Raw genomic sequence first — 26,175 nt, 5'->3', positions numbered from 1 at the left:
GGTAAGTGATCAAATCCAAGTAAAAATGAAAAAAAAAAATTGCAACAAATCCACAATCTACATTGTAATCATATAGGCCAAGGTGATATTGACATGAAAAACCCCAACCCATGGGAAACACTATACAATATACAACTCTACAGCAACATGAATGAATCATTTAAATAATAAGCTAGAATCTCATGTATGCTTTACAACTATAGGAATGCTCTCTGGAATACAATCTATTATACCAGATATATTATGTAGCTCAATGCACGTTAGCATTTAGATCTCTGGCCTCATTTCTCCACGCTTTCACGGTACTTGCAGTCGAAGATTTATTTTAATTACCACAGATTAGCATGGGATTCTGGACCATTAGGTGGAATATAGCGCTGTTTTAGGTTTACTGGGTATAGATAAGATGTAGAATGATTTTGTCTCTGATAAACGATTGTACGATACGACTGACTACAATTAGGTTCTAGTATCTACTGATTTAAACGAACACCCGGTTAACAGGGTCCGTCCCGGGTTTGTTGTAAGAGCTTTACCACCAAGATATTCTTGTTTTGATTTCAGTGGCAACTAATAGAAATTGTGCAGTAAGGTAAATAACACCCCAAATAGTGGTCAAATTAGAACTGATAGCATTACAGTCTTAAAGCAATCATTCTTTTGTTTAATGTTGTTATCATTTAAAAGCGTACGTTATCTAAATGGAATTCATATAAGTATATTTTCAATACACCCTAAACCACTATAACATTATAGAGAAATATATTAACACCACACTTTACTAGACATAATATGTACTTGTGTTTTGTGTATACGCTCTCATAGTCTACAAAAGGATCAGTCTGAAAACCGGGGCTTTACTTGCACTTTATGCCACGGAGAGTAAAGCTAAGCTACAAGCCGCTAACTTGTTAAACCCGAGAGTACTAAGATTTCTCGAAAACATTATAATATTTTAATCCCCCGAAAACTCGTTAGGCATTCCATCATGAACTTAAAAACAAGCTCGTCGAACGATAGGTCAATCATTTTTGGGGTATTATTTTTATATCCTCTTTCCTAGGTAGATTAGACAAATTTTGTAAACAGCTGAAATGATATGATGATGTACGAAACGTCGGGAAAATAATATATAATGAACAAATCGCGTAAAATGTTTAATTTCTAGCTGAAATGAATTTAATAGAAGAGTGTCTAGACCAGTAAATTTTTATTTTTCTGACAGTTATTAGCGTCGTTCAATTGATAATCTTCTTCTGGAAGATACGATTAATATCTTAGACACGTATAGTTTCAGCTTTATAATATAGAGACTACTAGATTTCCGCCCGCGGCTTCGCCCGCGTTTGCAAAGGAAAACCCGCATAGTTCCCGTTCCCGTGGGATTTCCGGGATAAAAACTATCCTATGTGTTAATCCAAGTTACCCTCTATATGTGTGCTAAATTTCATTGTAATCGGTTCAGTAGTTTTTACGTGAAAGAGTAACAAACATCCATACATCCATACAAACTTTCGCCTTTATAATATACTAGCTTACCGCCCGCGGCTTCGCCCGCTTTCTCTAAAACGATTTGAGATTTAAACTATCCTATCTCTCAAGTTGGATCGAACTGCACATGGTGTGCGAATTTTATTATAATCGGTTAAGTGGTTTAGGCGTCCATTGAGGACAAACATTGTGACACGAGATTTATATATATATTAAGATAATAGAATATCATATTAGATATTAGATATTAGATATATCGATATAAGCACAAGTCGTAATTTACCGGTCACTAAGAACCAGGGTTGCAGAAACTTCCTGTGCATCAGAACACATGCTATGTGTGGTCAATGGTAATAAAACATGATAATTGACTTTAAATTTCCAAGACTATGTAAACAAATTGCCTTGCTACCATTCCTTCAAAGGAAGTCCCTTTTAACACATTCTAATTAGCTAGCCATAATGAATGGTTGTATAGAAAGTTGGATCCAATGTTTATTGCGTGCTAAGAGATTTTTACATTTTATTGGTTTCAACATGGTACCGAAAACAGTTTCTAATTAGAAGTCTTGTAGCTTGAAGTATTCTTTTAATTATAAAGATAGTTCGCTCGTAAATTTAGTGTACAATCGTTAAGTTGATCCAATTACTTTTGCATCTGAATTTTAGAGTCTCTTCTTAAATGAGTAGATTTATTATATACTAGCTGTGCCCGCGGTTTTACCCGTATTGTTCCGCTCCTATTGGTATTAGCGTAAATACAGCCTTCCTCGATAAATTGTCTATCTAACAATAAAATAAATTTAAAATCGGAACCATGGTTTATGAGATTAACGCGTTCAAATAACAAAATAACAAAAAATCTTCAACTTTATTATATTAGTATATATTAAGAAGAGTTATCATAACACAGCTCTAGCTTTAACGTGACGTTCAATATTGAGTTAAACTATTTTGAAATAATAACAAACCCATGACTTGATTTGAAATCGTTTTGTGCAAATATCAACTTTATTGGTTTATAATAAAAAAGGTTACTTATTCTCATGTTTTTTCGTCATGGTTATTTAATTAATTGGCAAGATATTAATAGGTTATGTAAACACTGGATCAGATTTTATAACATCAGCCTCTTTATCTCGTTGAACAAGACTAGTAAAACTAATCGTATTCTTTTATACCTCAGTACTGTTTCATAATACAGTATATTTTTAGATGAAAAGATGATCCATAATAGAATCATTTATAAAAATAAAACGTCCTAAAGCATTCTTGACAAATGTTCTTGTTTATGTCAAAACTGGAATATTTGAGTCCTACTCTTTTCTAGATTAACCTTTTGTGAAAGTTCGTTTTACCTTTTCGTTAGGAATTTTATAGATACCCTTGACAGGTGTAGGAGTAGGTATTTTGTAAGAGTATTTTGTTAAACTGTTTCCGTACGTGAATTTATTTTATATTGTTAGTAATATAGGTACATTGTACAAAATTGTTTTAAATGGAAGAAGATACGCTTTTGTTTACAGCAAATTATGAAGATAACTGTTTCCAAAATAATTGGCTAACAGAAATTCTTACAAATGGTACGCACTTTTTATATTTATTGTAATTACATTCTTATAAAACGTTTAAGTGGTTCTTATTAGTATCATTCTGGACTTAAAATAAATAGAAAAAATAATTTATTGCTACAAGCCGACATTTGACGTAAACATTTTCACGTAAAACACATTTTATCTAACTGAGTATGAATTAAAAAGCAATCATTTACTCTTCCAACTTTCTATTTTACTATAAGATTTATAACTCAAATATTGTACGAAATCATAAAAGTTTACGATGTCTAACGTCTATAGTAATTTGTCCTTATATTATATTTCAATCTAAATTTAATTATGGTGCCCATAAAGAATTTTTAGTGTGGGCAATTAGGTGTATAAAACGACAGTTTATGGGATTCTATTCTAAGTGGAATTTACTGTATAGTTGTGTATGCTTTACTTTGAAAAAGTAATAGTTACTTTGTGTACAATATTTAAGAATAAGGGCCGATTTTTCAATGCCCAGATAAACAGCTAGATAGACTTTATTCTTCAGTTAACAAAATATTCAATTTTTCAATAGACGAATAGGACTTATCTATCGAATAACTACGTTCTTTGAGGAATAAATCTATCTGCTGCTCCAACGGCCAGATAGCGTGCTATTCGACGATTAGACGTTTGAGTTGACAACTGACGCGTCAAATTTGGGATATTTTCGTATGTAATAACATAGAGCGTAGAATTTTTACAATAAAGCCTCTTTCTATAAAATAATTATCAATTAAAATAATATTGAAATTGATGTTTTTGATAGTACCTACTGATGATCATGCCATTGAAAATTTGCCGGACGCTGCCTTTATGTCGTTTCCATCGTAAAATATATAAATTTTAACACAAATTTAATCAAAACTCTTTACTCGAATCAAAACAATAATCAACAATCATAGAACACAAGATAAACTTAAAATGCACTCCTGACGTGAGTCATAATGACGGTTGTTGACATATTGCAAGTTGACTCTATCCCGCTCTAACCTGACTAATTTAATATGTTTGTTTCGCCACTCCAAGAGCAGAGCTGCCAATATGGAAATATTTGGTCAGATAGTTATTCATCAAATAAATCGCGATTGAAAAATAGGCGAGCCGTTATGAGTTAGATAAGCAATTGAATAAATCTATTCGAGGGGTAGTTATTAGACTGTTTATCTGGGCATTGAAAAATCGGCCCTAAATGAGTTAAAAAGATAAAGTTTGATTATACGACCGAGTCTTATTAAGATAAATTAAATTAATAGAGTTCTTATATTATTCCTATTAGAAAATACCTTATAAACTTTAACCATTCTTCTATACTACTACTTGTACTTTTTACAATAAATCGCGTGTTTGGTCCACGCAAAAAGCACGCAAACGATTTTTATTTATTATATATCTATTAAAGAACCTGTAATTACTAAAAATACTAAAACAAGTTTATAATAAACCTACTATCATGGCCTAGACTTCTAAAACATCTGAAATCTGAATGTTATATCAGTTGCTCTAACTCATAAAAATAACACTCAAAAATTGCTCATACTTATAAATAATGGCTTATTACTTCCAAAATTAAAGCATAAAATAAGAAATCATAATATTACCTACACTATTTTAATACTTCACAAGGTGGTCTCGTAAAAAAATTCACCCCGTGGTTACATATTTTATTAAAAAAGTTCGTCACCGCGAAGGCGGTTCGAACCGGTGTCGATTTTCTTTTATTAAACATTTTCCACACTGAATAATTTACCGTATTTCATGGAATACGGAATTGTTAGGGAAACCAGGAAATCGTGGTTATTTCGAGCTATTTATAAGAACGTTATATAAGACTTACTTAGAAATTGACGTTATCAACACGCTTGTGGAAGATTTTATTTAATTTGGAAAATGGTCAATCAAGGTATATTTTGGACTCTACAATAATGGTAAGTACGTGTGGTAAGTATGTATATACGTCGCTTGCAAAGTAATATCATTAGATACATAAAATAGGCGGCAGTTGATAATGTAGACCAAGTAAGTGCTTATTAAAAAAAAGCGTGTGCCGAATACACGTGTCAGAAGTGAAGAACTTATTCAAAGATGACAAAATCGTCGCCTTACTTATACTTAGATAAGTAGATCATTGTAGGAATTGCAGTTACTTAAATTTCATACTAAAAACTCATAACAATCCTTTCAAATAAATAGCAAGCCCTTTTATTTTAAATAAAAAATCTTTACGGTCAACAACGAAACTCGTTAAAATAGACAGTTCGATTCATAATATTTGAAAAAAACAAATACACGATTCGTATAGCGAATATTCTTTTTTTAATCGGGCCTTGATTGACGCTGGTGACTGTACATCCTGACCACACGCTCGCCACAGATAAAAAAGGATTTGAACAAACACACAAGAGAAACATTGAACTAACATAAACGAGGACTTGGCTTAGGCTTAAATAAATAAAAATTGACATAATATTTATTTATAATAATTTTATTAATATAATTTTGCAATGTACCTATTGAGATCTAGTGTTGTGTGATATTGTATAATGTAATTGATAATTTAAGATATTTGATTTTGTAATATTATTTAATGTAATTTATAATTTAAATAATTTGCACGCTCAACTACGAGCAGAATGTCTAAGCACCTATACAATTTGTACCTCAGCTATATGTAACTACATTCAGCAAATAAAGACAATTTGAATTTGAATTTGAATTTGAATTTGAATTTGAATTGAACAACGATCAGTTGATTTGACGATAGCCCTTTGTAGTAACCGATCTTTCATTTGGAGCAATTAGAAAACAGTATACATTAGCATGTTGCTTTTTTAAAGAAAAAAAAAGCTCTGTATAACAACAGTATAGAAATAGACTAAATATTTTACTAACGAAGTTATAAAGACGAATATTTTTTTGCTTCGACATACTTATGCATATTATGATTATGATGAAGCTAGAAGTAAAGTATGTATTAAAAAGTAACATTTTTATTTTCCTCATTTATTTAAAAATTGATTACTGATTTACATTTCTTATAAAAACTAACCGAATGAACATTTATTAAATTATTTACTTTACCAAAAAAGATTTCATCAGTCCCAACTATTATATTCATCGTTACGTTTAACAATATTTTCCTCATAAGAATTTATTTACTTTTCTTTTACAGCTGATATCTGATAAAATAAGGAACTCAAACATGACATACCGAATCAAGAGGGACATAACACTGGCTTGACAAGACGATCCCTTTGTAGTTGAGTGAATCTAATAACTCTTTATTGCCTAGGTGTGGCCATGAAAATAGCGGAAATATAATAAAAATGTTGTATGTGAAAATGAAGCAGAAAGCTCTAGATTCAGGAGCGTTAGTAAAACGATAAGGATTTTTTACATAAGAATAGTGATTTTTTTACAAATGTAGCATTGAAATAAAGAATATTTCTATTCATTGTGACTTTTTGTGATTTCCATCGTTCCTACCTACTCTAAAGTAATATTAAAAAGCTGAAGAGTTTCGATTTGAAAAATTCTTCGAGAGGTCCGATTTGAAAAATTATTTCGGTGTTAGATAGCCAATTTATCGAGGAAGGTTATAGGCATATCATCACGCTACGATCTAAGTGAATTATCTCTTTATATTGTAACCAATTTTTTTTATTACTATCTACTATATAAAACATAAGAGATAGATAAAGTCAAATATAATAGTCAGCCTCGCATAAGACGTGCACCGCTGCACACGTTAACTAGGCCTTATAAAAAATTAATTTTAACGAATACAGTTCATTAAAAGTTTTGTGTGGGCTTTATAATTTAACAAAACCAGCGCCTGCTCACATCTACTACAAAAGTCGCTATTTTCCTAGCTCTACCATATGTCTCGGACAAGATCAAAGAGTTATATATAGGCAGAAGTTTACTTTATACATCGTATCGAATAAACGTTTTCGTAATTGAACCAGTCTGGATGTAAACAAAGATCATACCACTAATGTGATAATGTAACAGCTAATGTTCTTGATCTTTTATGTTCGGATATATGAGTGAAAATTGTTTGGATACAATGTTATTCGGAAAATTGAGGTCATTTTTCATGTATAGTTTATTTTTATGGTGTTCGATGGCAAAATTGAAACAACTCGTGGACTTTTCTTTGCTTGATTATAGTCATCTACGTTTCAGTATTCTAAATTATGAGAAAATATATACTGAAATGTAATTTAAAAATATTAAAATTAACAGTAGATATTATAACTATTTAGATTTGTCTTGTATTTAACAAGAGTTTTAGCAAGGATACATCACAAATAAGAATTTTAATTTTATTCTGCGCGTGCCTATGATAAGAGATTTCAAACTAACTAGTAAAACCATTAATATTTAAATTTGTTAGCATTTATCTTCAAAGAGATATTAAGTAACTATTTTAATAATCATTTTCCATTTATTGTATTCTAAAGCTACGTTTTAATAAATATTGAAAACAATAAATGACAGTTTAAAATCTATTTGATCAGAATTATTCATTCCAATCAATATCAAAAAATTCTTTATAAATAACATAAATCTCGAATGACCTGCCTTAAAAAAGGGAATTTCGAATGCTGCATTAAAAAGGGGTGTTCCAAATGACCTGTATTCTATTAAAAATTGCAATGACCTGAACTGACCTAGAATCTCACTCAATCCGTTAGAAAAGGTAAATTGCTCTAATGAGCACTACTATCTTGGGATAGTGTTATCTGCTAGATAAGAATACTCTAGTTAATAATAATAATAATAAGGGCGTAGGGATGTGACGACCCCATCGCCCACGGTTGGAATATCTATTGTCTACGTGACAGTAGATATTCCACCCGTGCAATCAGTCACCCCGCAGGACACCTTGTGGCGGGGTGTCGGGGAGTAGCGACCCCGCGGGAACCGAGTGCTCCCGGGGGAGGCCCCTGTCTTCATCTCCGGCTTGCCTTCACCGGCCGGTCGGAGTGAAGCCTGACGAGGACAGGACCCCCACCTCTGGCTTGCCTTAACCGGCCGGCCAGAGTGGAGTCGCGAGAGCTTTTAGCTCGAAGGGTGGATGCGAAGCGTAAGTGGCGAGTGGGCACGTGATGCTGGACCCTCAGGGAGCGCGTGATCGGAGTTTAAAGTCCAGGGACGCCTCTCCACCCTTAGCTGCTCACAATATGTTGCCCCCTTGTCGCACTATTGCAGCGGCTTATTTCGGGGGCCCATACAGTGAGAGGGCGAGTCACCACCTGCCAACATATTTTTACTTTCTTTTAGTAGAAAGGCAGGTGCCATAGTTTCCCATAGTCCCCAGTACCAGTCCATTTAGCATCCCAATCCATAGCCCAATTATTAAATTTCCATACCCTGCAATAGTCCCACATCGGCCGCGGACTGCCTAGGGCTGTATTTCTATAGTGCAGTCATGGGCAGGCTGCGGCTGGTGTCCCACAACACATTAAAATTCTCGAAAGGGCCTCTGCGTGTTGGATCCGTGTCCCCACGTAAGCCTTCCAAAGATCCGGGTACCGTCCTTCTGGTGGTACCCGAGTATTATGGAAATGAGAAACATAATAATAATAATAAGGGCGTAGGGATGTGACGACCCCATCGCCCACGGTTGGAATATCTGTTGTCTACGTGACAATAGATATTCCACCCGTGCAATCAGTCAACCCGCAGGACACCTTGTGGCGGGGTGTCGGGGAGTAGCGACCCCGCGGGAACCGAGTGCTCCCGGGGGAGGCCCCTGTCTTCATCTCCGGCTTGCCTTCACCGGCCGGTCGGAGTGAAGCCTGACGAGGACAGGACCCCCACCTCTGGCTTGCCTTAACCGGCCGGCCAGAGTGGAGTCGCGAGAGCTTTTAGCTCGAAGGGTGGATGCGAAGCGTAAGTGGCGAGTGGGCACGTGATGCTGGACCCTCAGGGAGCGCGTGATCGGAGTTTAAAGTCCAGGGACGCCTCTCCACCCTTAGCTGCTCACAATATGTTGCCCCCTTGTCGCACTATTGCAGCGACTTATTTCGGGGGCCCATACAGTGAGAGGGCGAGTCACCACCTGCCAACATATTTTTACTTTCTTTTAGTAGAAAGGCAGGTGCCATAGTTTCCCATAGCCCCCAGTACCAGTCCATTTAGCATCCCAATCCATAGCCCAATTATTAAATTTCCATACCCTGCAATAGTCCTACATCGGCCGCGGACTGCCTAGGGCTGTATCTCTATAGTGCAATCATGGGCAGGCTGCGGCTGGTGTCCCACAACACATTAAAAGTCTCAAAGGGCCTCTGCGTGTTGGATCCGTGTCCCCACGTAAGCCTTCCAAAGATCCGGGTACCGTCCTTCTGGTGGTACCCGAGTATTATGGAAATGAGAAACATAATAATAATAATAATAGGGTTTTACCCCCAGGTTTCTCACTCAATCGCCCTAGGCTCCGGCCGTCTGGCCACTCAGCCGGAGTTGTTTAAAACACCGCCGCGAGGCGAGATACTTGCCCCCCCAATTAAATAATAATAGATCTTTATTTCAGATATCTGGTATCCATATTTATATAATTAAAATTACATTTAAGATTTTGAGTATTTTAGGAACACTTATAAAAACTGTTACATTTTAAAAACAAAAAGAAAATAACATTAAAATACAACTACTTACGGTTCTTATTCAGATGGACACATAACCAATACTTAAGAATGGGACTGTTCAAGTACTCGGACAGCGTATATATAATTTTGTTATTAGAGGAGCGTATACGCGACCAAAAAGATGCTATTCGCAATCTAATAATTGCGAAGAAGTCATTGATGCCGCCATCTGCAAACATGCTAGACGCACTGCAGTACCTAGGCAATTTCATTAGGATGCGGTATGCATCATTATACTGCACCCTAATGGTGCTTAAAGCTTTTCTAGAGAAATTTGACCATAATTGACAGGTATACAAATTTTGACAATATGTTTTGAAGTTAATGTGGCGCCGATTTTATTACGCTGGGTGTAAGATTTTAACGGAGTCATGATTAAGTTTATTGAAGTTAATCTTCTTTATCGGGGTTGGAAAAAAAATAGTGTAACATGTTTTCGTTACGCGTGACATTTTTACCACGCGTGATTTGACATATTTCTGTAAGGTTGCTTAAAGTAATTTTTTTTTTTAATAAGGTCATAAAGAAGTTTCACTTCTTACGTGTGTACACTTGTACACGCACACATTTTTTAATATTATATTCTTCTCTTACTAGCTCGTCTTTGATGTCAGGTTGACCCAGAATGAAAAATAATAATTGTTAACTTATTTAATTCCAGGTCTTGGTAGAGATACAACATTCTAATAGTAACATACTTTTTTTTATCGGTCGGGTATTTGAGTGTTATCGTAACAAGAAGTAAAAAATTTTCCTTATCACTACATAGTATAAACCAAAGTCGCTTTCTCTGTCCCTATGTCCCTTTGTATGCTTAAATCTTTAAAACTACGCTACGGATTTTGATGCAGTTTTTTTAATAGGTAGAGTGATTCAAGAGGAAGGTTTTACTATATAATTTATTAGGTTTTAGATAAAGCGGGCGAAGCCGCGGGCGGTAAGCTAGTTATAAAATAAATTTCAGATGAAAGAATAACAACGCTTTTTATTTAAAAAAATTCAAAGAAGGATTTTTTCGTGCGACACGTTCATGAAATGAAATATTTAATACGCGTAGGTTTGTATTTTCTACACTAAAATTATCATCTAATCCCACCTTCATCACACTTGAAGTAAGGGTTGTCACCAATATCTACTATTAGTTTTTTTTACTATAATATTTGTGAATGTTATTATGTACATAAAAATTGTTTGAATGTAGTTAGAATGAAAATGGGTGCTTAACACTTTCAAATTCTTTAATTTTCATTTACTATTTATGCAGAAAGCACGTTCAACGGAGAACATCATTTCAAATTTCCATCAATTCTTATCTTATATATTATTCCATATATTCTTATCTGGTATCTCTATATTTTGTTGCATCATTGCTTTCTTCGACTTTTAACAACATATATAACATATAACTTAATTTTTTTTAAATACATCTACTTGGCAGCCCTACAATCACTTCCCAGTAGAGAAATATTTCTAATATTTATATGGAGTGTAGGTCGTGCTCGATCCCCCCCACTTAGGATAGCTAAAGGGACACGTTTCACACTAAGATCGAATGTGATTACTCCAATTCCCTTGGAAAGTATCTGATTGGGAAATACTCGTAGTTGGGAATATTGGCTGAATGTTTGTATTGATATGCTTTATGCATAGCGGTTAACTGTAGTGCTGTATTGGAAATTAAACTCAAACTCAAACTCAAATTAAGTTGAAAGTTCCTGTTTCTAAAGTCACAGTCAAATAATTTAATTTAAGAGTAATGTAAAATTATTCTACATACTCTTAAATTACATAAATGGAAAAAAAATAAAAAGGAAGGGAATATTTATAGGAACTCCATAGAATAAACTACTTTTTCTCTGTATGGCATGCAATGTAAATTTATTTCATTCATATACAATACCTTATACAAACTATCAATACAAGTACATTTTAAAACACAGTATTTTCTACTATAATATATTGATTTGTATATTTTTACAGAATACTAGAGAATGAATGGAAACAAAGAAGTCTGTAAAATATCCAAAATAACTAATCACATGCAGTTATCATCAAAACCGGTTTATAAAACCACTTACATTCCGCATTAAAATAGATTCAAACCAATTACAATAGAACATAATCAAATCCACGTAACTATAGGTTATTTTAATATAAGGCAAGTCCACACAGAGCGAGTTTCGTTGTTCTTAGTGCGTTCAAAAAGATTCTATGCAATGTTCTAATACTGAACAACACTGAATACGAGGTTTCGTATACACTTAAAGATCAAAAAATTATGCTCTTGCTCTAGCTCCAGCTCCAGCTCTAGCTCTAACTCTAGCTCTATGTTCGTTCGATGTAGACACCGTTACAGTAATGACGCGAGGCTGGTCGCTCTGTGTGAACCCGCCTTAACTCCCTTACATAGGTCGGTATATCGATAACGAAAGCAATAGCTTAATTAAGACGTCTACCCGCAAGGCTAGAGCTAATAGCTGCTATTTATAGAGCATTCTAATCCGAGAAAACCTTAGGCGATATGAAATAAAGGAGCCATTAAAGAATGTATGATACGACTGATTTAAAAAGCTCTACCAGCTTTTAATTTATGAACACGTGGTATTGATGTGTGTATGTTAACACATATCACACATACATAACACATATATGTGTGTATGTTAACAATAAATATTGGCTCTAACGAGCTACCGATATTTATTAATGACGTTTTAAATCTAAAATAAAATAATAGTTTTTAGTATCCAACTTATAATTCTTCAATTATGATTATTGTTACTCAAATATGATTATTAGTGTGTAGGATTGTTATTCTTTCACAGGTTTTTTTTTTCTGATTGGTTCTGAATTAATATTAATTATAGATTAATGTATGGATAAGCACATTTAATTAAGGGGTTTGCTTAAAGTGTTTGCTTCTTCTTATTATTTTATCCTTGATACAATTTTATCTTTCTAACAGACATTAGTATCTATTACGATAGTCTTTCGAAAATAATGAAATAATTTTTTTATTTTCGAACCTTACATAACTAATTACTTGCGAAAATTAAATAGTAACCAAGTTGTTTTAACAATTATTTTTCCTATCATTTCTAGCATAAATATGATAGAATAACGGAAATTCCAATTTTTAATCAAATGTAGCGAATATATTATTATAATATGTGGTCTGTACTAAACTAGGCACACTAAGACAGAGGTATATACTAGTCTATAAAACAGATTTCTACCGTCTATTTGCAAGGGTAACAGGGCGTAATTTGAAATCCGATTACGTGCATTATGGTACTTGGATAATGTTGGGTCTACACGTTCAAGTTTGTGCAAAATGCATGAAACCAATATTGATTTAATTTATAGATTTGATAGTGGTAAGTTTAATATACATGTCTAGATTCGATTTAGAATCAACTTCGAATAAATTTAGTTTGATTTCAATAATATGGAAATAATTACATCTTCTTAGTATTTACGTATTTAGCATAGCTTAATTTGAGATAGTAGAGCATAAGTTTTGTCTTGTTTATTTAATTCCCAGAATAGCATTTTTTCGTACGCAGTACTATTACCTACATTTTTCGTAAAACTTTCAAACAGAGACTGCCTATTTCTATCTATGTAGTTATAATGTATATGCCTACATAATGATTAAATGTATTTAAAATGTACTGCATTAAACAATAATGCTTCATACAACTTTGATCGTGTGTCTGCAGCATTATTCACATATAATACAGGGAGATGCATTATGAAACTAGGATTAACATGGCGGTTTAATGGATCTCAGGTACCATCCTGTATAAGTTAGTAGTTTTAGTGCATATGATTTAGTACTATCGTATCATGTTATTCACATTTCAATACGTTTAATAGAACACGGTATAATCTAGATTAAATTTATCGATAATGTAATTTGAATGTACATTCCTGCTATTAAATATACACTGAGAAACTATCGAGTCACTTTACTTACTTGGTTTAAAAAATAAAATAAATGATTAAAATTGAAGTATTGGATTATAACGAAAAAGAAAATACGTTTTATCCTGGGAGTGTTTAATGTAACTACTTATTTTTTAACCGACTTCAAAAAAAAGGAGGAGGTTATCAATTCGGCCGGTATATATTTTTTTTTATGTATGTACACCGATTACTCCGAGGTTTCTGAACCGATTTACGTGATTCTTTTTTTGTTCGATGCGGGATGGTGTCGAATTGGTCCCATAAAAATTTTATTCGGATAGGCCCAGTAGTTTTTATTTTATGAGCATTTTTGTCTGTAGATATTTGTAAATTTTGCAAGTGCAAGTTTGAAGTCGGTTGTTTTTAACGCAGTTATCACTTGTTTAAAGTTATTATTGTCATTTTACTCATTACGTAAAGGACTTTCGATATCAGTATACAATTTTTTGATGTCAGCAATAGTTGTGTAATAATCGCCTGTGTAGATGATTACAGCCTGTGTAGATGATTACACCCTGTATAGATGACTGCTTTTTGTCCACAAATTGACAATTCGAGTCATTTCTTACAAAACAAGGTCAAACATATCCTCTCACTTACAACCGTTAAGACGAAATTCTCAAACATACTTACGCAACAATTACAAAAAACACACAAATACTTTAAACAGCAATTCTTTACGTATAAAACAGTATACGATACGATCCCCGAACATCAAAATAAATCGTCGTCGTCTTTGACAGCGGCTTCGAAATTTTCTTACAATATACTTTGCCACGCTTCTGGGGGCTTACAATGTAAGCTTTCTGTATTTTTATTTTCATTTTTCATCCGCGAAACTCTAATGATCCTTAATGAAAAGAAGCCGCTGTGGCCAAAATTTTCTCTCGATGCTTTTTACTCTCAGTTCAATGACTCAGCTCTTTTATTTTGAGCGTGAAAATAATGAATTGATGTGTTCAATAAATATATTGAGACCAGATTTGAGTGTTTTTCAAAATGATATCAAAGTGATGTAGCTCTTGTTCGTTCTTGGAAAAGCTGAATGTATAGGCTATAATATAATAATTAATATATATGAAGGTATGAAATGAATATTATATACAAATAATGTTTTTACATAGATTTGTTTATAAAAAGGATCTTTTTCTGCTTAAGTTATGGCACTAGCAGTCATCTGTAATATAAATTCAAATATCCTTCACCAGCAATGTTTATATTTTTGCAAATCTACTTATCCTCTAAACTTCATCAAAACAGAATCAGCGGTAACATACAGCTAGTTAATTATACGTATTTGAATCCTTGACCCTTTGATTGTAATCGAATCTTAACCACTAAACTACCACAGCATAAAACCTCGATGTAACGTAAATATGCCACGGTCGAAGCCCACTTTAAAAATAACCATATATTAAATTTATCTATTTCAGAATTTCAAGTTTTTAACTGATTAATTAAAACATGATTTATAGTTGAACTCACGATACTATGATTTTGTAGAATCATGAGTTAAATCCATACATATTATAAATGCGAAAGTAACTCTGTCTGTCTGTCTGTTACTCAATCACGCCTTAACTACTGAACCAATTTGCATGAAATTTGGTATAGAGATATTATGATACCCGAGAAAGGACATAGGCTACTTTTTACCCCGGGAAATAGGATAGGTTTTATCCCGGAAATCCCACGGGAACGGGAACTATGCGGGTTTTTCTTTGAATGCGCGGGCGAAGCCGCGGGTGGAAAGCTAGTAATTATAATATGTACCACAAAATATGTTAAACTAGCTGTGTCGCGCAAACGAACACACGGGCAAAATCAAGTTTTTCTATAGCTCATGTGTTCGGATGATCTATATTATTTTAGTTGTATCCAAATCAATCCAGTAGTTTATTTATGAAAGAGTGAATATACATACATCTATCCTCACAAACTTTCGCAAATAATAATATTAATAGAATTGAACCTAATGTCTGCAATTTCTAAATATTCTAAAACACAAGTAATAACAAAATATTTTAATATACCCCATATCAAGATAACTGAAACAGACAATCTTAAGCATTCGAAAACATTTCGTACATTGGAACGTGACTTTTGCTTAATTTGAGAAAAAATTGGCAAGAATTCCAAGCCTAAGTATGTACGAGTATTTTTGTGAAAGAAATTCATTTAAATATGTACAAGTTTTTCATTTCAGTTTCGTTTATTTTTTAGTTATTTTAATCTACAATATTAATTAAAGTTCCTCTTCTTCTTACGCATCGTGTTTGTACCTATATGATATTGTTGACATCAAGTGTACTTATAGAAAGATCTGGGTTCGATACCAGATATAATACTAATAAAAAAGTTTCAAAAAGAGCTAAAAATTATCTGACTTGATATATCTGGTCGAGCTTAACTTTTATTACCCAACTAGATTTCCGCCCGCGGCTTCCCCCGCGTTTGCAAAGGAAAACCCGCATAGTTCCCGTTCCCGTGGGATTTCCGGGATAAAAACTATCCTATGTGTTAATCCAAGTTACCCTCTATATGTGTGCTAAATTTCATTGTAATCGGTTCAGTAGTTTTTACGTGAAAGAGTAACAAACATCCATACATCCATACTTACAAACTTTCGCCTTTATAATATATATTAGATTGTCCCTGAGGAATATCTGTTAAAAATTAGATGTTAGGCAACATTTATGAACACCAAAAAAATGATAGAAAAATTCACGTCTTCAGAAATAGCTCTATCTAATGAATAGGTCTTTAATGACCAGTGCATGCATAATAATAAACTATTCAGACATAGCTCTGAATGAAGAATTTAGTATAAAAAGTTATATACTTGCCACAATTCAGAAAATATACACGTGGACGCCCACCTTTTATAATTATTATAGTCATAGATTAGATACTTATTAAAATAATATACTATTTTATGGTAAATTTAAATATTCTTGCGAATAGCGAGGTGAATAACGAATGGGGACATTGCACAAATACTGCACTCACTACATGCCTTGACATTCGCGTATTCGTGTTACGGTGCATTTACATCAAACGAACATAGAGCCAGAGCTAGAGCAAGATCTTTTAGTGTAAACGAAAACTCGTATTCAGTTTTGTTCAGTATTAGAACATTGCATATTATCTTTTCGAATGCACTAAGAGCAAAGAAAGAATGCTCTACGCCTGCTTACACCAAAATAATTTTTCATGGTGGGGGTAGTATGAGCAATCGCTCTTTTGAGCAGGTATTGAGAAGCTTTTTTGGTTATAGGGAAGATGAATGTCTGAACAGTGGTTCGCGTATACGCTCTTGTACGAGAGTTTCGTCGTATGTACCTCGAATATTGAGTCACGATGCGAATAACGAACGCGAAAGTGTAAATGCACCATAATGACAGTCTTCGCCAATTGCACTATCCATTTATTACCTTATATTTTCGTTGGAGTATGATCATTACATAGTATAAAACAAAGTCGCTTTCTCTGCCCGGGACCCTATGTCCCTAGGTATGCTTAAATCTTTAAAACTATTCAACGGATATTGACTTGTTATATATTGACTTGGTGTATAATATAATTTATTAGGTTTAAATCAAAGCGGGTGAAGCCACGGGCGGATAGCTAGTCGAACATAAAACTAGACAAGACCAATATAGCCAATCAATTAAGCATCTGCGCCTTTCTCTTTTCCATTACACCGTAATTAAGTAATACATCTATGTACTAGTGTGGGTGTCAAACTAAAGGTAAATTAAAACGCATCATTAGCCACGAAGATCATTGTTTAAACTGAATTAAGCTTGACGGCATTGTTTTAAAAACATGTAAACAATAGTTCATCTATTGTGTTTAATGTCACGTCATTATAAGCGCACTGTCTGTTTGTTAATCAGGATAAAGTAATTAATTTATAATGACCTGTTGTTTTGGCCCTTTGTATACGGGGCGTGACGTATTACCATACCAATTTTGATTAGCCTTTTACATATTTATTGAATAGGTAAATTACATAGTAAAAACCGGCCAAGTGCAAGTCGGACTCGCGCACGGTTTCCGTATCTACTAATTCCGAAGTATCCCCCTTATTATATATAATTATATTAGTAGGACAGGTAGGGATGTATATTATTAATTTATTTTTAATTTTTAGTATTTATTGTTATAGCGGCAACGGAATACATCATTTGCGAAAATTTCAGCTTTCTAGCTATCACGGTTTATGAGATACAGCCTGGAGACAGACAGACAGGCATACTAGTATATTTTAATGCTTTTCACGTAAAGTCAAACTTTGTATTCTCTGAAGCTCCGATTAAAATCAGCTCTATATAATATTAACTCTGAGTTTCGGACCTCATTCATTATCCTTACAATTGTGACTTAATGTCGATTGTAATACTCAAGGGACTATTATCCTATGAAACTAGGCCAATCAGCTGTATCCTATCTCTTTCAGTCGTAGATAAGTTATTGAAGAAATGAATGAAATTATTATTTTTTTTAGATTTTAAGAATTTTATACACGAAAAAAGTATTGACAGAATTATGTTTTAATGTAGAGTTTTAAATAGAGTAGATTATTTATAAAATTGTCAAGTATTCACTTTAATAGAAATGTTTGTTATATTTTAGTTACCTATGTATCTAGGAAATATAATAAATCATCTTAATATATATAAATCTCGTGTCACAATGTTTGTACTCAATGGACTCCTAAACCACTTAACCGATTATAATAAAATTCGCACACCATGTGCAGTTCGATCCAACTTGAGAGATATGATAGGTTTTATCCCGGAAATCCCTCGGGAACGGGAACTTTGCTGGTTTTTCTTTGAAAACGCGGGCGAAGCCGCGGGCGGAAAGCTAGTACTAATATATGTTTTGTTTCCATTATAATAAAACAAACCATCTCTCTTGCTAAAACAGAAAGTAAAACTTTAGAACTAAAAACTTTAGAAACTTTAGAATCTTAATATGTATGTTTTAATTTTAATGCATTATTGTGTTGATGAGAATAAACACAGATGGAAAAAATGTTTTTTTTTGTGAAAATGGTACAAGAAAAAAAATTAAGTGTATGAAGATTTTTAATTAATGGATTGAGAGATCAAAGACAGTCTAACTGATATGCACCTTAACTGATAAATATTTTAATTTTTCTCTCTTATCTTATTATAACGCATATTTTAATAGATAATTTCAGTGGATGGCGGAGTTAATAGATAAATAATTGTTTAAATTAAATCACAGACGTTTATGTACTTCTTAAATATTTATTTTTTCAGGATTTTTTTTTATAAGTGCCAAATATCAAAATATTATTTCACAGTATAAAATGTATGTAATGTAATGTGTGGAATGTAGGTATACCAGTTTCATAATCAAAGCAAGCTCAAATAATTTCAAATATCATGTTTCAATAAGTTATTCCCAATGCATCAAATAATTTTCATACCTTAGCTAAGTTATTCAAAAAATCTTATTAGAATCATAATATTATTCAGTTTCATACATTATCTAGTCAGCTAAATACTCACTCGCACAATATCATATTCCACGGCTAATGCTGTTCCATCATACGTTGAAACAAAACCTTTTGATACTTGTGTTTCAAATGTACATTATCCATTAAGCTGTCATAGTCTTAACATACAGAAAAGCATTGACTCAGACAATAAACCACATCCGTTCCTAACCACTGTAAAAGTGACCAAAACACAAGACAACCTGTGTTCGACTCAGTTCACAACACTTATTCGTGTCTCAACATACACTCGACATTCCTGATTTTGCGAACGCGATGTAAAGCGCGGGAGAGTCGACCGGCAGCGACACTCCTCCTACAGCAGCCAGAAAGCGACTGAGAGAAAATTGTTTGGACTCTGCGGGCTACACTGGCTATTGCATCCGAGTATAAACGAAAACTACCGAATGAAATTTTGAAGTGAACGAGATAGCTGCTGAATTTGTTATGGTTAGAAAGAGAGATAGGGACGGCTGCATTACCGGCTATTGTCTATGCAGGCTTAAGAATCGAGATTGCATTTGGCTAAGAAACATCATAAAGTGCGCACAAAAGGGTATTTTGAAGGGAAACCAACCCTTTTATGAGGGCACGCTAAAAGGGGAGCATGAATTGACGCAATAGCATTTATAGTACTAATTTTCTTTACACATGTTAGTATAGAGGCGTTGTGTTAGCTGGTATAAAATTGTCGGGTAAAATTCGTTCCACGCTTCACGCAGTATAGGGAAAAATAAGCAAAGACTTAAGACTAGTAGTAATAAACATGTCCTGTGTTTGCATACTTAAAATACGAAATATTTCCTTGAGCGCAGAGCTGCATGTGACAGGTGTGATGTATGAAAATTGCATTTACTGTCTATATATCGGTACACACAGGAGTAAGGTAGATCTGTGATTTGTGTTGAAACTGTTCGGGACGGTAAATGGAAAAACCTTTGACTTGTTGACCGCTGGCTTGGACTAATGTAAGTGAGTTAACGTTATAGCTTAATAGCTTCCTTTATCTTAATTACAGATATAAAGAGAAACGATACGGTCGTATTTTTGTTCACTCGGATAAACGCCTAATAGTCACACGAATAAAACATGTTAATAACTACATCGATTAAAAGTTATCGAGGATAACTAGGAGACGCAGCTTGTACAATATTATAAGATTTGGATAACTCTAAGTATTTATCCCACAATCAAGTCAAATAAGCCTAACCTAAACTTCTACGCAAATATTTTAAAGAGGAAAGATTTAAATTTCATTTTGCTTGAAATAAACTCAATAACTCATAACATCACAACCGATTTTAAAGAACTAGTAGATATTTTTGTTTAATCAAAGCGGAGCCGGGGCGAAAGTCTAGTAGCAAATGAAAAATATTCCACAAGGGAATGTATGGGACTCCACTTTCCAACATGGCTATTTTAAGGAAAAGCAGACTCTAAATATATAAAGACAATAAGATTCTCTATTTTTAGTTTTTCTCTTGGGACCCTAATATCTTCTGAAGCTTACTTTCTACTCTATTTCAGTGTCTTTTTAGACTTTGGCTTTAAAAATAACCTTATCGGATATAATTTCTACTACACTGTGCTATTATATTTTAGTATTAATATGGATGTGTAACAATATAATGATGACCAGAGTTAGTTTTTTTCTATTTTTTAATAATTTAAGTTTTTTTTAATAGATTCTTATTGGAATGACAACTGAATCATATTTTTTTGACAGTGAAAAACGCTTTTTAAGTGGCTTAAACAAGCTTAACGATCGACGACGAAGTTAAATATGTTTAAATTGCTTAAGCAACGCATAGACATTTCCAAGAACTTCAGTATTTAAAAATTTATATACCTCGTAAAGACACAGAAACTATATCTATAATATAAAAATTAATCGCAAAACGTGTTGATAAGCGCATAACTCGAGAACGGCTGAACAGATTTTGTTAATTCTTTACGACGAGGAGGGTTATTATGGAGAGAAACGTAAACATGTACCTCGGGCAATAGCGGGGCGGACCGCTAGTAGGTAATAATGGCACAAAACCTACACCTATATTAATATTATAAAGAGGAAAGGTTTGTATGTATGTATGACATATGTATGGTTTTCACGCATAAACTACCGGACCGATTTCGATGAAATTTGGCACGGACAATCTTTAGACACTGAGAAAGAACATAGGCGGTAGCCTAATAAAAGGTATTTTATTGCGAAATATTATGTACCACGGGTAAAGCCGGGGCGGACCACTAGTAATATTATAATTTATACATATAATTAAGCACCCTTATTTTGAGTTAGACAAACCACTAACACCCTTCAAATTATATTAGTCTAAAAGCTTCCTGCCTTGTATATTCAAAGCGCTCGATTATAGAAGGCTTAAAGCATTTCAGCTGTAATAGGTTACTAAAAGACAATTAGCATAGCTGTCATTCGTGATATTTATAGCCAATTACTTGAAGATGTATTATTCAGTGCCAACAAGTTATTAGCATGAAGCGTTTTTGTTTGTTTTCGTTTGTATCCGTTTCTATGGAAAATACCTTACTATATAGCAACGACGTTATAACCTCTATATAGCGACAAAAAGCTTGGCATATGATTATGAAAAGATTTATTTCATATTTTAATCCATATTAATGAATGCGTGGATTAGGTACCTTTATTATATTTAAATCCGTAATAAGTGTCATTCCACTATCATTCTAGTGTTTATAATTAATAATAATTTGTTCTATACATACCATTTTAGTCTGAAAGTAAACTCAGTTAATTATAAGTACATTATAATTTAGATGTTCATATAAGAATAATAATAACACAAAGCGAATCAACAATTAATTAATTCTCCATTTGTAGAACTCTACAATTCCGTTTTTACAATGCTAAATGTATTCGATACAAAGAGCGGCCACATGAAAAAAATATATACAACCAATGCAATAAAATGCACACCTCGGAGAATAAGGCGGTTTTCACATAAGGCTGTATTTGTAAGTAGTCGAGGTTTATTGGGAATAATAAATTATTGCTTAAATATATATTATATGTAATAAGCTCAAAACTAAGCGAAAAAATTACTACAACGTATTGTGGTAACGGTTAAAGAACTCATATCGTGAAATTAGTGTTGCGGCTCTGCTAGGATCAACTTAAATAGTTTATAGTCAGTCTAACTACTCAATTAACAAAGTCTTTTTTTACACTCACGTGAAATATCTCTGATGCTTTACATTTTTTATACTTAAAATTTATTGTGAAAGCGCAGTGTGTCCACGCCCTTACCCGCCTACTCAACTGTTAGGTTAGGCCGTATTCGCACGAACGGAACACAGAAGACGTGGGCGAAATCCTGATTTTATTGGTTTCGGCTTTACACACATATTCGAATTAGTTTTTAATATGTCACACTACGAAATTGTAAGCCATTTCAAGTAATCTGCTTATGAATGTTTGCGTGGGCTGGATTGCGAGTTGAGGATCTATAGATATTTGTAGATCTGAAGATCTACAAGATAAGAGAAAATAAGATAAAAGCGGCTATTATTTACTAGATAGAGCCTCTCTCGAAGGTTAGAAGTTACACTTTATACGAATTCGGATTTTGTTCAGATAGTGTTAATAAAAATGATTGCATAATGTTAATTTAGGATAATATTTTTAAATTTAAGATAAGTATACGAGAAGAACGATCTACTCGGGAAGAGCCTGGACGAGCCTCTAGAGTTCTAGACCATAATTATATAATAAAAGTATCAAATCTATCCTTAAGCTAACAATTGTTACATAAAATGTTTGTTGATTCCGTATAAAAATACCTGTAATTAAAGTCCATTGGTAAATGGAAACTTTAGATCAGCTTTTTAATTAACTACCTGAATAAAGCAAATACTTTTTGTACCTATATTATTTGTTGTAAAACATTGTATTTTATTGAATGATTTTGATGAAAATTTAATTTTTAAAATGTACCTATATAGGAAGCTTCATATTTTAATGCTGAGTTCAAAAATACAATTTTGGCATTCATAAATTTCAGTTTCTCAATTTTCAGAAAGCAGTCGGCTAAAATATCTGATTAATAAATGAAACGTGCATTTTTCAACTTTTGCATTCCTTCTTCACTCTTGTAAAGTAATGAAAACATCAAACTGTTAGCTAAATCGTACCACTTACGTTTTATAATAATATCTACTGCACTGAATCACTACATAATATAATAAAACAAAGTCGCTTACTCTGTCTCTATGTCCCTTTGTATGCTTAAATCTTGAAAACTACGCAACCAATTTTGTTGCGGTTTTTTTTATTAGATAGAGTGATTCAAGAGGAAGGTTTAAGTATATTATTTATTAGGTTTTGGACAAAGCGGGCGAAGCCGCGGGTGGAAAGCTATTATTAATTTAATTTATGAAAACATCACTACCAAATAAACACAATTCGATAACCAACAAAATACCTAATTATCCATACAGACGTTACTCATCTCCCGTGATTTTATAACGCATTCATAGCGACATTTTTATGGGCCGCCAAAACAAAACACTGGGTTGCTATATGACGCATTGTATGCACGCAATGGCTACCGGTTCAGCTCATAACTTGGAAGCCTGTCGCATCGTAAATAGGCGAGTTTGTCGAGACTCGAACGTGGCCTAAGGTATAGGATGTAGCGATTAGTAAAAAAGCTCAAAAACACAACACAACAGAGTTGGGCAGATTTACGGTCTTACTAATAAAATGTTACCCATTCGCTATGCTATGTCTTGTTTTTATGATTGACGTTTCGTGTGAGCAAGAGCAGGACACAGCTATGGTAGAAAATGGTAAAAATTTATCCATTGTTTAACTTTTTATTAGTAAGGCCGTTAGATTCTAACGTCATTACATTGGTACCATCCTTATTTAATACACACGTAGGACATAGTTAAGGCAAGAGATGAATCAGTTATATGCTGGTAAGTAAAGGTTTTCATTAAAATAAGTTATTATTGATAAACCTAAAACGTGCCCGTGAAAATAAATCGAACCAAAAACTAATGTCACACAGATTTGGACTTTGAAACTAATGTCACACACACACTTGCTTTTTAGTAGTCAACATTCAATTCATTTTAATTCAAAGTTTTACATACTCAGTTCTACTCATACACAACTGTAATAATTTGCCAAATTTAATACCAAAAACGCCAAAAGCTCATAACTTAACACATTATCGTGTAGGAAGATCATTCTTTATGCTGCCGCTATGGCCAGGATTAGTAGCGCAGTGATAGGGCAATCAGCCTACATCATAACCATTATTTATTTCGACAGATCTTTAAGAATAACAGTATTGTTATAATAGAATTTCATGCACACTGATTAGTAGATAAATTATTAAGTGGCTCACTTCATGTTATAACGCGATTGTTATACTCAATAAAAAATTAATTAAATATGTTTAAATTCAACTCAATTTCTAGAAAAATAAACGTTTATCCACAATATCTTTATACGGTCTATTGTCAAAATTTGTCCAGCCGTTTCGGAGAAAAAACTGATAAAAAATTATTGTTAAGTTGTTTAAAACTCAAATTACATAATTCACATTTTACAACACCGTTTAAATTTAATAAAAATAATACATTAAGACATAACTAACAGAAACTGCAAACAACGAAAAACCTCAACATCCCATAATGGGACATCTTATTAAGTCAAATAAATAGGGTCCCACGTCCCTCTAGATCGTAATTAATGTAGCCCTTGGAAGTCACCTCTAAATAATTGATACTGAACTAATTATATGAATGTTTAGTTAGACATTATCTAGACTCTAGTCCTTTATTCGAAACAGCTTTGTATTAACGAGGTATGGTCTTTTATATGGATACATCGGTTTTAATTAGTGTAACGTATGTATTCGATACTATGAACAATTAATATATAATATGAATTATTTAATTTAAAAATGGAATAAAATTATTAAAACTGTGTATTGATTTTGACCGGTTTCTTTCAGTGTAAACAGGCGCAGAGCAGCATTCTTACGTTGTTCTTGGTGCGTTCGAAAAGATTCTATATATAAATAACGTTCTAATACTGAACAAATCTGAATACGTGTTTTCGTTTACATCACGAACGAATCCTCTTGCTCTATGTTCGTTTTTTCGTTCGTTCGTTATATAGCTATACTTACCTAGCTGTATTGACATCTAGAAATACTACTTACATTATTTAAAGAAAAAAAAAACTTAAAAATCTTAAATTTCGTCTCGATGACTAAGAACGTTGTCTTAAATGCATAAAGCCGTCAGCATAATATTTATTACTCATCCCTCCTTCTCATTATAATTTAGTATTTTATAGCAGCTGTAAAATTTTAGTTCTTAAGTTTGGGAGAACGTGTTATCTAAAATGAGGATTATCTTCAAATTTAGATCTATAGCAAAAATCATGAAATTATTATGTATCGTTCTTGCAATGTGAATATATAAAATACTGCATACGTACTATAAATATATACTATAAAAATATATACTATAAAAATGAATCACAAAATTTGTTGGTAAGCGCATAACTCGAGAACGGATGAACAAATTTCGATAATTTTTTTTTAATTATATTCCTTGAAGTACGAGGATGGTTCTTATGTAGAGAAAACGTAAACATGTACCACGGGCGAAGCCGGGGCGGACCGCTAGTATACTATAAAAATGAATCACAAAATTTGTTGGTAAGCGCTTAACTCGAGAACGGCTGAACCGATTTCGATAATTATTTTTTTATTATATTCCTTGAAGTATGAGGATGGTTCTTATGTAGAGAAAACGTAAATATGTACCACGGGCGAAGCCGAGGCGGGCGGATGAAATAAGCGGTATGGTAGAGAAACTAGCCTGTGCTAAAAAAATATTCATTTTTCATGCTCCAAATGAATTATGTAAAAAC

The 26,175-nt window shown here is 33.2% G+C and overlaps 1 protein-coding gene across 1 annotated transcript in view; it reads right to left on the bottom strand.

Annotated features, from left to right (window-relative positions):
- The window catches only part of LOC123699802, a 197,876-nt gene extending 178,327 nt beyond the window's left edge, over positions 1–19,549 (bottom strand). Inside the window, exon 1 of the mRNA XM_045646832.1 lies at positions 19,252–19,549. The gene's annotated coding sequence lies outside the window, so the exon portion shown is untranslated. The remainder of the gene's footprint in view (positions 1–19,251) is intronic.
- Between the last annotated feature and the right edge of the window lie 6,626 nt (positions 19,550–26,175).

The sequence above is a fragment of the Colias croceus genome, chromosome 18, assembly GCF_905220415.1.
Source record: "Colias croceus chromosome 18, ilColCroc2.1".
In the NCBI taxonomy this organism is placed as follows: domain Eukaryota; kingdom Metazoa; phylum Arthropoda; class Insecta; order Lepidoptera; family Pieridae; genus Colias; species Colias croceus.
The sequence above is the reverse complement of the archived record's forward strand: the minus strand, read 5'-3'. Positions and strand labels throughout refer to the sequence as shown.